This window comes from Lissotriton vulgaris, chromosome 9 (assembly GCF_964263255.1).
Source record: "Lissotriton vulgaris chromosome 9, aLisVul1.2, whole genome shotgun sequence".
NCBI lineage: Eukaryota > Metazoa > Chordata > Amphibia > Caudata > Salamandridae > Lissotriton > Lissotriton vulgaris.
Window position 1 is genome coordinate 500,131,494 of NC_141697.1, and position 13,657 is coordinate 500,145,150.

Sequence of the window (13,657 nt, forward strand, 5' to 3'; positions counted from 1 at the left end):
CCACTGTATTACTGGTCACCCAGTATCACAGTCAAAGGCCAATCCTTCCTGGGTTGATAACTTGTCCTCTGGGGAGCACAGTCACTCTTATTTGCTAGCCACCAGGTTCAGCTAATCTACACACAGTCTGTTGGCATTTATTTAAGTGCACAGATATTCTATCAAAAATGTTCAAGGTTATTCTTCCAACATTAAAATAAGAAAGTAAGCAAGAGGTGATGAAAATGTGATAACTGCAGTCTAAATAGGGCTTGTTGTTAATATTGAGCCACCTACAACAACTTAGTATCCAACACCCCACCTTTAAAAAAACTAAAAATAAAACCAAGAAACATGCCTGGAGCATATTCACTAATTAAAAATAAGATTCATTTGTGTGTGTTTTAGTTAGGATAACCAGACCTAGAGTCGAAATAACTGGGCCTCGGACTTCTGAAATGCTGTTTTTTAGGTCTAAAAGATCTGCTGTGGTGCTTTTTCATTAACAAGATAACAGTTGAAATAGGAACTTGTGCTTCAAGGGAAGCCATGCCGGAGCTGTTCTCATTATGTAGTACATAATTAAGGATGTTGCTGCATTCAGCCGCAACTTTGTTTATTCATTTAAATTGTTTATTTTTCAGCAATGCAATGCAATGTAATTTCCTTTGTATGTAGGGTAAAGGGAATAATTAAATATTAATGATTGATTTAGGCTACCTTTAGACTAACCTGTTCTATGTAAAACAATTTCTGTAATGTGGATTGGTTTATGTCATGTAACATTACTAGCTCAGCCCTATTAAACCGCCTCACGTTATGTTGAGTGCATTCTTTTTCACTCCTTTGAAACTATAACATGAGGTTATTCTGGGATATGTGCCTGACCTTTATTGGCTTTCATACTGAGCAGTTCCCATATTCGACTGTTATTTACTTTTGTACTTAAAATGTTTTTCAATTCCATATGAAGGCAGACTCTGTGACAGTCTGTCATTTGACTTTATACTTAGATTTTTCTTGACTTAGGAATTATTTTGATGCGGATTTAAATTGACTAATAAGCTAACTTTTGCTTTCTATAATGATTCTTAATTTTGAATTAACCTTAATGGTTTTTAAGTCTAAATATTGTCTTGTGAAGGTTTTCTTTATTTGGCTCATGCCACCGTCTTTCAAAACTCACTCATCCATGATCCTACATATCAGCCCTTTCATAATTTATTAGTGCAAAGCTCCGATACTTGTTTGACAACAGTGGTACGAGTGCCAAGTTAGAATTAGGCCAGAAAACAAATCTGGATTTAGGTATGCCGAGAGTCCAAAGTAAAAGAGTTATTAAACCCAAAAGTAAAAAACGTGCACCACAGCAATTCGCTTAGAAGCGAGAACTGCAAGCAGTGAAAAGTGATAGCAACATTTTGGAACCTGGTAGAGACCACCTCTAATGGAAGGGAGTTTAACTGGGTGCAGCATTTTTAGGTCTGGGCTAAAGTTGATTTAGTAGCTTCTCCAAACTTATGGAATAAAAATAAAATATTAATACATGGGGCAATGGTCGGCTCCTTCAACTACTGGTTAGTTAAAGAAACACTTACATTTATCATCAGCCCACAGGGCAACATATATGGAATAGGAACTCCAGTACGCCTCCTTTCCCCCATTCGTTTTGTTGCCATTGTCAATACATTTTGGGTCATTCCACAGGTCAGTCATTGGGTGTTTGGAGTGTTAGGCACAGTGAGTGACCGCATTCTGCCGGAAGAACTTGGGATAAAGTTCCAGAAGTGGCAAGCACAGAGGCAAAAGTCTGTCTCTTGCAACTAGAATAGTGCAACTCAAAGAATATGTAAGGATCTGTTATGTGATAGGTCACCAGGAGTGAGACAGGGGGGAATGCGAGGAGGTTCTTGCACTAGCAATTACGATGTTCTGTGCCAAAGCAGAATGTAAATGTAAATGTTTTTGTACTTGTATAGCGCGCAGCTACCCTGACTGGGTCTCCCGGCGCTTGTACTCATACCGCTAAGGAACCCTTCCTGGTTTTCCTTGTGAAGTGTCCACTCCTGGGCACCCCCATGGTGAAACCAGGCATCCTCGCGCTGTTGGGGCCGTTGTGGAGATTAAGCAAGCTATTGCCCAGAGTTGCAGCGTGGGACCCATGATTAGAATAGACACTGAGGCGAGAATATCCGGTCAGAGGAATTTGAGCCCGAGACCCGCCGAGGCGGGAATCGAACCCTGGTCCCGGGCCAGAGCTCTGCATCAAGGTCTGCCGCTCTAACCATTGAGCCACACTTCTCCACAAGAAGTGGCCCCTTTCACACTTGGTGTCATGTGAGCTATATTATAACGCATGTCATGATGACCTGATAAAGAGTGCACCGTCTGCAGCATTCCCACCTAGTGACTACCAAAACCCTTGTTGTCAGTGTTAGCCACTAGTTTGGGATTCCGCCCTACCTGCCCGATTCATGTCTGGACATCTGGGAGATATTACCTTCTGCAAAGTGAAAAGCTAAATGTCCTTGACTTCTGTTCATGTATGGCTTTGTGAAGTTGCACTACAATAGGAAAAGGGCTAAATCTCTTAACTGCAATGTACCGTGCTGAACCACCAGAAGGGTGGTCCAACCATAGAACAATGTTTCAGACAGCCCAAACCAGTTTTGGTATAGATTTCTTTCATACATTTAAAAAGTTTGTTTGACGTTATGAACAGGGAAATCTTGAGATCAATACTACATAAAAACACGGAGGCCCAATGGGATAGCTAGTCCTAAAGGAACTCCACACCAGCATTTCAGCAAGGGTTTGTTATGTTGGCATTTGAAAAAGCTCATCACCATTGTTGAGGCCATCTCTCTATTTAGCCTCTTTATTAATGATCTTGAATGGGTACCTCGTAGGTCTGAGATTGGATATTAAGTATAGTGGAATGCAGACACTCATCCTGCTGTTCGCCGCTGAGGCTGCACTCTGTTCCTTAAATACATTTTCTTTGCTTAGGCTGCTAGATGTTTTCAGACATTATTGTAGTCGCAAAGACCCATTATAAATATATGTTGGGAAGATTGAAACTAGGGTCTTTACACAATTTTTTAAAGTAATTTAAAAATCAAAGACAAGTAGTTGCCTTTGATTATCTGGAAATAAGACATTCTTATAACCCGAGTTGAAGAAATTAAGAAGAAAATTCATCCTATTTCACTACGTTAGTGGTCACTTTAAGGAAAAGATAAGGACAATCTCTGTGCCGCTCGCGCTTAAGGTATTGGAACTCAAGGCAGTGTAATCTGCCTCATATGGAGAAGCATTATGGGGGTCCAGCAATATCAAGAAAACAGTAGTGTGTGAAAACTTTAGACATTTTACCTAATGCAGGCAACTTCACTAAACCTAAATTATGTCTTGAGGAAGGATTTTTTTCTAATGATAACAGACTGAGAATAAGATTGGTCTTGCTAAAGATCAGACTGGGGATCAATAAACAGGGTCTAATTACGGTTAATGATCTATAGCGCAACTTGTCTATTTTAGCATACCATAGTACGGGTATGTGAAGTATTTTCTGTATGCGGCTAGCTACAGTGAATTGGGGGAGCACAGTGACCTAGTTAATGGATTGTCATATACAATAAAGTGAACTTTCAAATATTACTTTCTGCATTACTGGATTACAAGCAGGGCGTTGGTGCCTAGAACTGCGAACTTTATATCTGTAATTCTGCTTAGAAATAGGTCTTGCCATTTTTACCTGTTATTGAGCAGTGTGACTGAATGATGAGTTTAGCTGTGATATTCTCTCAAAAGGAGACAGTTGCCAATTTCATCTTTTTCTGCCCCTTTTATAAATCTCAAAGGCCAATGTGGGTACATCCATATTTACATTCAACGTCTCTTCTGGCTCAGATAAACGTATGTGATCAAACTTCTCCATTATATTTACAGCATGCAGAGGGCAACTACATATGTGCTTAATGGAGAGCAAGGAGGAAACGCAGAAGATAGACCCTGGTACATAGGTGCTGCTAGTGGACTGAAATGTGTTTGTTTCAACTTAGTGTGCAGTATGTGTATCGACACATTTGGATCTGGTAATTCTTTATAAATACATAACACTTTCTAAATGTAGTATTCTTTTTACACAATGATTTTATGGGTACCATTGATTGTAGTTCCACATCTGTGTATACTACTCTATAATTATTATATTATTAAGATAAACAAAAAAGACAGTGGCACTGGAGGTAAATCTAGTCAAACTACACAGCTAAAGTTTGCAAGAAGAATTTGTGCTTTGTATAGATCGGGGATTCCTCTAAAAGTGAGCACGGAGCAGAGTGTTGTGGAACACTCAACCATGTGGTATCATTGTTATTAGAGTGTGGAGTTTCTATTGCCCAACACACAGGACATATTGTTTGTGGTCAAGGATAACACATGTTCATATTCATTTTGTCCACTGGACAAGTAGACCTCATGCCCTGCAGAGCAAACCCTTTGGTTTTTAGTTTACATTTCACAGTTTTGGAACTGTGAAAGAGGATTGTCTGTAACTAGAGCAAGAATTTCATTCATATGTATAAGTTGTTCAAACTTGTACATATGGTTCACTGATGCAAAGGCTTTTCAATTAGGATGAGTGCTTGTATTACATTGCAAAATGTAACGATTTGAGGCTGTTAACAATGATGTTAGAATGCTCACTGATTACCAGCAAACACATGCAGAAGATTGAAAGCAAGATGGGCAATCTTTTGTTTTCAAATGTACACAAAGAATTTGCTACTGAAAAAAATATTTTGTACAGCTTTAGATACCATTTCTCTGAGGTATCATTTAGTCAAACATGTTCGACATAAGCAAATATTTAATAAAAAAAGATTAAAAATGGAGGGGCATGAGTGTAAAACTATTAGGGGCAACATGAAAATAAACTTGGGACCCAATTTGTAAATAAAAGTCACAAAAATGCGTCCACAGGTATATGTCCTTACATTGATCTAGATTTACAAATGTTAGGAATTTACAAGAATTTATCAAAATAGGTCTAAAACAGTAGTTTTAGTAGACTTTTTTAAATTCCATTTTTTAATGAGTAAGTATACTTGTGTACATTTGGTTGTGTGAAAGTCTGCACAGCGATGGCAAATGCACTTACTCCACCCCCTTGTTTTCTCCACTACGGAAAATGTTATACTCCTACCCTTATCAGGTGTAAACTTCCAGCCTTTTCTTGAGTCAGAAGACTCATGGGGCATTCCAACTCTCAAACTACGGCTTCCTGCCTACTTCCAGTCCCTGTATGCAGCACTGATGTAAGGTTATGAAATACAAGTCTTGCTAGACTCCAAACCCTGACATAATATGAGCCCTCGCATAATCAGAAAGGCTAATCTCAGAACACTGATATAATGGGAACACTGCCATAATCTGTACTTCTCTTACTGCATGGCACCAAAAGTGACCAGTAGATTATTTTACTGGACCAGTAGACAGAAAAAACAGTAAATGTAGATCCCCGGTATTGGTAAATTTAGTAGATTCACATGCTTAAGTCACCCCCATCATCAAGCTTTGAGTCCTAGGTAAAGTCCAATGTTAAACATTGTCAAAACTGTGAAATCTTTAAAGAAGTAGCCTATTCACATAATTTTAAAAAGATCTGAAGCTCAGCCTGATGTCAGCACACTCTTTACCCTTCCCTACCCAGGTCACCAGCAGCAGGAGTGATTCACAATTATGGCATATGGATAAGTCTGAGATAAGGAGAAAAGTGCGTCGGATGTGAATCCAAGAAATATATCAAACACTGGAGAACTACAGTTACAGGTTAGTAACTTTCTTTCTCCATAAGTGGATTTTCATACATTCACATGCTTGAATCAAAGTAGCAAGTAGTGATATACAGAAAACAGTTGTTAGCGTATGGTGGGAGATAACGAGAAGAAAATAGGTTCACCTTACTGAAAAAGATGGCGTTACACCGCTTGTCCCACCACTGCCATCTCTGTTTACTGTTAAATCCAGGCAGTATTGTTGCATTAAGGTGTGTCTGTTCTTTCATGTGACTACTCGGTAATAATCCACGATTGGAACTCCTGCAAATAAGGCTGTAGAAGTAGACACACTTATGTGGAAAGTGCTCAGACAATTCCTCAGAGAGGATAACCCGCTTTATGATGAAAAAAGACTATGTTGACAGACACCCATCAAGCTATCGCTTATTTCAAATATGAACTCTCTTTCCCTGGATGACCATAGAACACTAACAGATGATGAGATTGTCGGAAAGATTTAGTTCTTTCAGTATAAGTTATTAAATATTTTCTTACACCCAAGGTCTTGAGGGCTCTTTCTGCTTCATTGTTTAAATCCTGGAAGTAAGGCTTTAATAATACTGATTAATTTAAATGGAAGTTAGTTGGCACTTTAGGAATAAACCATGGTTTAATTCGCAGTAGGACAATCCTCTGAACTGTAGGAAAGGTTCTGTAATCACAAAAGCCTGGATTTCGCTGACCTTCTTAATGGAAGTTAGTGCAAATCAAAGTGTCACTTTCCAAGAAAGAAATGTAATTCTGCCTTGTGGACGATTTCAAAGGAATTTTCATTAGTTGGGCTAAAACTATGTTCAAATGCCATCGATTGGGTGGAGTTCTTATTGGTGGAAAAGGTAAACAGGCCTTTAAGAAACTCTTCAATTACTTTATTGGAACCGAGTGATGATCGAGTGAGTGTACCTCTGTAACGTGAAATGCCGGCTAGATGGACTTTTATGGATGCATGACATAATTCATATTTAGCTAGATGTAAGAGGTGTTGCAATATTGGTGTGGTAAAAATGATATTGGGAGAATATTATGATCCGCACACCAAGAGCAGAATCTTTTCCATTTAGTTCTAAGTTTTTTTTGTTGAAGCTATTCTGGCATTAGACAATACCTCTCTGAAGTCTTCTGGAATATCACAAAAAATGTAATTCATTGAATTTGGAAACCAAGCCACCAAGCTCAGAGAGCTCAGATCCACGTAGAGGATTTAGGCGTTGCAACGTCATAATAGAGTCAGTGATGGTTTTAGAAGAATTTTGGTTTGTTCTGCGAGGAGTAGCAGATCTGTGAACTAATACTGCCTGGGCCACCATGTAGCTAATAAAATGAGACTACACTGTCTTCCCTTTATCTTTGTCGAGACCTCAGAATCAATGGAAGGGGTGGAAAAGTATAAGCATATGTTTCTTACCAATTGAATGGAAAGGCGTTCCCAGATGACCCAGGAAGGTTGTGCCTGCAGCGTAGTACCTGCATTTGTTGACCACATTCGTTGCAAACAGCTCTGGAGTTGGTGTAACCCAGAGGGAAGAAATGTGGTTAAGTTTGGTGCAACTCCCATTCATGACCCTTTTTTGGTGTTTTGTAGAGGTGATCAGCCCATGAGTTGATTACTCCTGGTGAATAGATAAGATTGTATTTGGCCCAGTCACATTTTGTCGCGCTTCTTTGGAGAGCCATCAGGAACATGTTCCTCCTTGCTTGTTGACATAGAACATATTGTGGAATTGTCAGATTGGATCAATACTGAGAACCTATTTATTCATCCTAATAATTATTGTAGGCTCAGTGTTATAGCTTTCATTTCCAGTATACTGATATGCAGATACAGCTCTTTAGGTGACCACTTGCCACTGACAGCTTGCTCCTGAAAGTGAACTCCCAAGCCATCTAAAAAGTCATCTATAGTCATAACAAACAGTGTTTTTTTTACAGAAAAAACAACCCCACATTGGTATGTTGGGCCACCAAACTCATACTTCTTTCATTTGGCTTGTCGCTCTTATGAGGTCATCAAATAACCCCTACTGACCCCTTCACTTTAAGCCACAGTTTTTTTAGTTTCTCTTGAAAGCGCCTCATGAAGGTGGCAATGATGTATCAAAAGGATGCAGAGGGACATTATTCCTAAAAATGACTGCCTTGTTTTCCTTTTTTAATTTCCTGGATATTATCATAAATAACTCCAGTCTCTCCTCTCCTTGGAAGCAAAGGCTTTGTGCACCACTGTATTTAGCATTGCTCCTAAAACATGGATCCTTCTTGAAGGGGTTAAAGATGATATCTTTTCGTTTAAAGTAAATCCTAATACATTGAAGGGCTGCAAGCGGGCTCTGGTCAATATTCGTGTGGCTTTAGGAGTATTTCCTTTTACTAACCAGTCGCCTAGATAGGGGAAAATGTGATGGCTTTGCTTTATTAGATGTGCCGGTGTTGGGGGCCATGTACTTAGTGAATATTCCTGGGCCGATGAGTCCAATAGGTAATACCTTGAACTGGTAATGGGGATCGACCAGTTCGTATCACAGGTATTTCCGGTGTTTGGGATGGACTGGAAGTGAAAATAAACAACAGGTATGTCCAAAGATATCATGTAGTCCCCTTGTTGAAGCAGCAGTATAAACTCTTGCCTTCTTTAATGAGGAAAAAGCAAGAATAAAAGTGAACTTGCTCTATTGCACTCTTTCGCAACTAAATCTGAATCTCAGCTTGTAATAGGCAAAGATGCTGGTGGAGTCCTGTGGGCAGTGGAACCAGGTGATGGTCTTTGAATACATTTCAGTAACCTGCCAAACTATAGTAGATCAAGTAGTCAGTGGTCAAATGCTACTGCTGCCCATTAGCTTTAAAAAGCTGAGATTCTTCCTCCTTCAAACATCCCTGGAATCTTCATGACATTTGCTTCTGTAGTGTCATGGTTGTCTGGAGTGTTCATTGCCTCGTGACTGATTTGCAGATTTTCTTCGAGGGGCCTACTTATGGTAGCACACTAGTGGTGGTGGCTGATATTACTACGTATAGCCTTGATGGTATGTGCGTAGGTCTGGCTGGTCTGGTTGATCTCTATAAGGTTGGACCGTGTTCCACGAAAGGGGGTTCTGTTGCCATTGATCTCCTAAATAATGTGTGTGTACAATTTGATTGGCGAGCTTCATCCATATGCTGTCCAAAATGAGATTCTCCATTGTAATGGTACCTCTGGATTTAATTACTTTAAGTCCTTCTAATCAAATGTGATCGAGTATTGGTATTGCCTTCACTGTCTTTTTTGTAGGTTCTTTAACACCTTGGCTGCTAAGGGGTTTTCCCCCTCCTGCGCTGGACTTGCATGATCCCCATTGTTTGTGACAAGGTCAACTCGTCATAAGCACAGGGCAGGTAAAACCCATGACGAGTTGACCTTGTCATGAGCATGCAAGGGGTTAAAGTTGTACAGGAAGCAGTCAGCTTATTTGTTGGTATTGGCTTATTGAATCTATTGGACACTATTTCAATAGTGTGTGGACCCCCCACCCAATGTAGTCTGAAGATGAATCCAATGTTGGAGGAGTGACAGCTCCTGAAATGGGTGTTCTATAGCCATCCTATTCTGGGTCAGTGGAGAACTGGCTGCATGTGACCTCTGTCATGGTCATGATCAGAGTATGCATCGTCTGCGCTTGGTGGGTTAGACTAAATTGACAGCGAAGAATGCTGTTGTAGGTTCTTACGTAACAGGAGTGCATGGAGTGGCAAGTCTTGTGTGATACTTGGACTCTGTGGAAACTAAGGTTTTTGAGGTTAGCTTTCAGGGTCAGATGTTGACTTTGAAAATGGTTTGTAATAATCTGTGACCATAAAAGGTAGATCTCTGACAAATACTACAGAAGCCTGTTCAATGCTACAGGAACCTGAATCATTGCTACCTGTGATCACTCCGAAGTTTGTCCATAAAGGTCATATCCTTATTGCCATGAGCCATAATCATTACCTTGGAAAGTCTGATAAGATCTTCTGTTACGAGTGGGTAAGGTAAGCAAGCAGAGATCTTCTGTTGTCAGGGACTTAATACTTTAACTTTTGCTGTGTAGGAAGGTATAAAAGACCAAAAGGTCTCGTCATCCTCATCTTCAAGCCTGTCCTTATCTTCCAGTCTGTGTGGTGGATGGATTAGTTACTTACCTGTAATCCTAGTTCTCTTCCAGGGGTATCCTCATCAAAGTCATAAGCATTAGAATATTCCCGCCCATGCGCGGGACCCCGGAAACACTATATTATATGTGATTATATATATATATATATATATATATATATATATATATATATATATATATATCCAAAATCATGCAGAACCCTTGTGGATTGAGCCACACGGACACCTCATCTCAGCAAAATTCTTTTATTGGCAGCTTGCTGGCAAACCATCCTTCAGGTGAGTAAAAACAAACTGCAGCCATAATTCCAGCCAAACGCGTTTCAGGAGTGAAATCCCTTCGTCAGTGGCTCGTGTGAAGGGCTATCAGGAAAGCGTTATTTCGGCACCTGGATTCATTAACAAGCCCCCGCCCCACTAGGTGTCGTCAATTTGGCATTGTGGGGGTTGTAGTCCTCGCCATTTGAAACCACAATGGGTGCTTTCACCGGAGCCCAAATGTCATTGTTACAAGGCAACTCTCCCGATGAAGACTCTGCCCTGCTTTATTGCTGCCAACTGCTGAGAGCAAACACCACTCTGCAAGGCGTCTGCTCGGGTCCGTTCTGTGATCCGCGATGCTCAATGTCATCGCCACGGAACCGCTCAGACAAGCGGCAGGCTCGTTCCGCGACCCGGGAAGGCCGCTTAAAATCCAAAATCATGCAGAACCCTTGTGGATTGAGCCACACGGACACCTCATCTCAGCAAAATTCTTTTATTGGCAGCTTGCTGGCAAACCATCCTTCAGGTGAGTAAAAACAAACTGCAGCCATAATTCCAGCCAAACGCGTTTCAGGAGTGAAATCCCTTCGTCAGTGGCTCGTGTGAAGGGCTATCAGGAAAGCGTTATTTCGGCACCTGGATTCATTAACAAGCCCCCGCCCCACTAGGTGTCGTCAATTTGGCATTGTGGGGGTTGTAGTCCTCGCCATTTGAAACCACAATGGGTGCTTTCACCGGAGCCCAAATGTCATTGTTACAAGGCAACTCTCCCGATGAAGACTCTGCCCTGCTTTATTGCTGCCAACTGCTGAGAGCATCGCGGATCACAGAACGGACCCGAGCAGACGCCTTGCAGAGTGGTGTTTGCTCTCAGCAGTTGGCAGCAATAAAGCAGGGCAGAGTCTTCATCGGGAGAGTTGCCTTGTAACAATGACATTTGGGCTCCGGTGAAAGCACCCATTGTGGTTTCAAATGGCGAGGACTACAACCCCCACAATGCCAAATTGACGACACCTAGTGGGGCGGGGGCTTGTTAATGAATCCAGGTGCCGAAATAACGCTTTCCTGTTAGCCCTTCACACGAGCCACTGACGAAGGGATTTCACTCCTGAAACGCGTTTGGCTGGAATTATGGCTGCAGTTTGTTTTTACTCACCTGAAGGATGGTTTGCCAGCAAGCTGCCAATAAAAGAATTTTGCTGAGATGAGGTGTCCGTGTGGCTCAATCCACAAGGGTTCTGCATGATTTTGGATTTTAAGCGGCCTTCCCGGGTCGCGGAACGAGCCTGCCGCTTGTCTGAGCGGTTCCGTGGCGATGACATTGAGCATCGCGGATCACAGAACGGACCCGAGCAGACGCCTTGCAGAGTGGTGTTTGCTCTCAGCAGTTGGCAGCAATAAAGCAGGGCAGAGTCTTCATCGGGAGAGTTGCCTTGTAACAATGACATTTGGGCTCCGGTGAAAGCACCCATTGTGGTTTCAAATGGCGAGGACTACAACCCCCACAATGCCAAATTGACGACACCTAGTGGGGCGGGGGCTTGTTAATGAATCCAGGTGCCGAAATAACGCTTTCCTGTTAGCCCTTCACACGAGCCACTGACGAAGGGATTTCACTCCTGAAACGCGTTTGGCTGGAATTATGGCTGCAGTTTGTTTTTACTCACCTGAAGGATGGTTTGCCAGCAAGCTGCCAATAAAAGAATTTTGCTGAGATGAGGTGTCCGTGTGGCTCAATCCACAAGGGTTCTGCATGATTTTGGATATATATATATATATATATACACATGCAATCGCAGCCAAATAACATCAGAGCTGAAATATGCTGTGAAGAATTTCCACCATACATGAATAATAAGCATTAGAAACATGAGAAACAACACCAAAGATTGTTTAGAAACGGGGGGCGCTAGAGGGCGCGCAAGCGGAATGGCTGCCTAACTGAGCAGCTCCCGTACCTTGGTTCATAATCCTACAATTATCTGCCGCCGGAGGCGAGAAATCCTCTAAAATAAATCGCCACACGAAGCAGTGAGCCGTTTCCGCCACTCGACCTGAAGCTCAGCTCTCTAGTTGTGACGGGTCCGCTATACTCTGCATCGGAAGGTTGACCGGAGGAGCCTGCGGAGTGTACCCCCTGAGGTGGTCGGCTGTGGAGGTCCACGCGAGGCCGGGGCTCGCCACGGGGCGGCGTGCCTGACACGCTCTCTTGACTCTGACGCCTGAGCCGCGATTGATCCTAAACGTCGGAGCCGCTGTGCTCAGCGAATCTCCCCTGCCGCGGGCTGCCTGCTCCACCGGGTGACTGATCCGCTGCTCGTGGCTGTCACAGGCGGCGGGCGCTGCTGCACTCTTCGAGCGGCCGGAGGGACTGCGGGACCTGAGGCGCAAGAGCCGTGAGTGCTATCGAGGCTCCCACACACGCCAGAAGGTGCCGGACAGCCATCGCACTCACCGCCATATCACACAGGGTGAGAAGTCTGAACTTTTATCTGTCCGCTGTCGGGTGTGCTGCGGGGAGCGGCTTCTCGAACCACCAGTGGTGCGACTGATTGGGGCCTCGGACCTAAGCATTAGCTGTTCCTGCACGTCGGCGCCCGCCCTACAGCGCGGAGGATACGGCTGGCAGTGCAGCACAGAGACGCATGCTGGGACCCCACTGCCGAGGTGCTTTGGAGGGACAATATATAAGTAGACTACAATAGATATACACATTCGAGGAGGGGTCTTACCGGGCACTGGTCGTGGACATATCACTACTATAAAGATCCAAGTCCTGCTGACTCTAAACCTATTCGCATTCAGCACAGCTGTGATACACGCCTTTCATTGTGCTGCGCCAGTGCTCTGCCCCTGCGTGGTTCCTCTTTTGGGCTTGGTAGTGCGGGGGGAGATTGGAGAATTGTACCCCTACTGCAGTGACCCCCCGTGGGGAGCATAGACGCTGGGGACACCGGCTTCTGAGACCATCCGCCACTTGTCAACGACCCACCCAGTGGCCTCAGTCTTATAGGGCCAGTGCTAACTGAAAGGGAGGTAAAGACACGACCAACAGACAAAATGGTGCGCCCTGAAAATCGCCAGACTAAAATTAGCTTCGATGGCGCCAAGAAAGGTACAAAGTTAGCGCCTGCTGAGGCGGGGCTCGGCGGCGCCACTACTTCGGCCACTGCCTCCCCTACCAGAGACATTGATTTACACAGATTGTTCCAGGACATGAGACAGGGGTTCGCCACGGTGGTAGAGAAAGTGGACAGCATGACCTCCAGACTGGATGCCCTGGTCCATATGGTTGATCGACATGAAGAACGTATCACTACTGCGGAGCAGCGGATCTTGGACAATGATGATGCCACCTCTTCCCACACTTCACAACTGGCCCGCATGGACAATCTGCTCCGGCTTATAGCGGCTAAGAACGAGGACTTGGAAGCCCGCAGCCGAC

General features: G+C 43.2%; 1 protein-coding gene across 5 annotated transcripts in view; it reads right to left on the bottom strand.

Annotated features, from left to right (window-relative positions):
- Positions 1–13,657, bottom strand: part of PCNX4 (pecanex 4) — a 348,026-nt gene that overhangs the window by 38,613 nt on the left and 295,756 nt on the right. The window contains exon 11 of one of the 5 annotated variants that reach the window (XR_015299954.1): positions 9,480–9,977. The exons of the other annotated variants lie outside the window; for them this stretch is intronic. The gene's annotated coding sequence lies outside the window, so the exon portion shown is untranslated. Of the gene's footprint in view, positions 1–9,479; positions 9,978–13,657 lie in introns of those variants that run through there. 5 annotated transcript variants of the gene reach the window in all.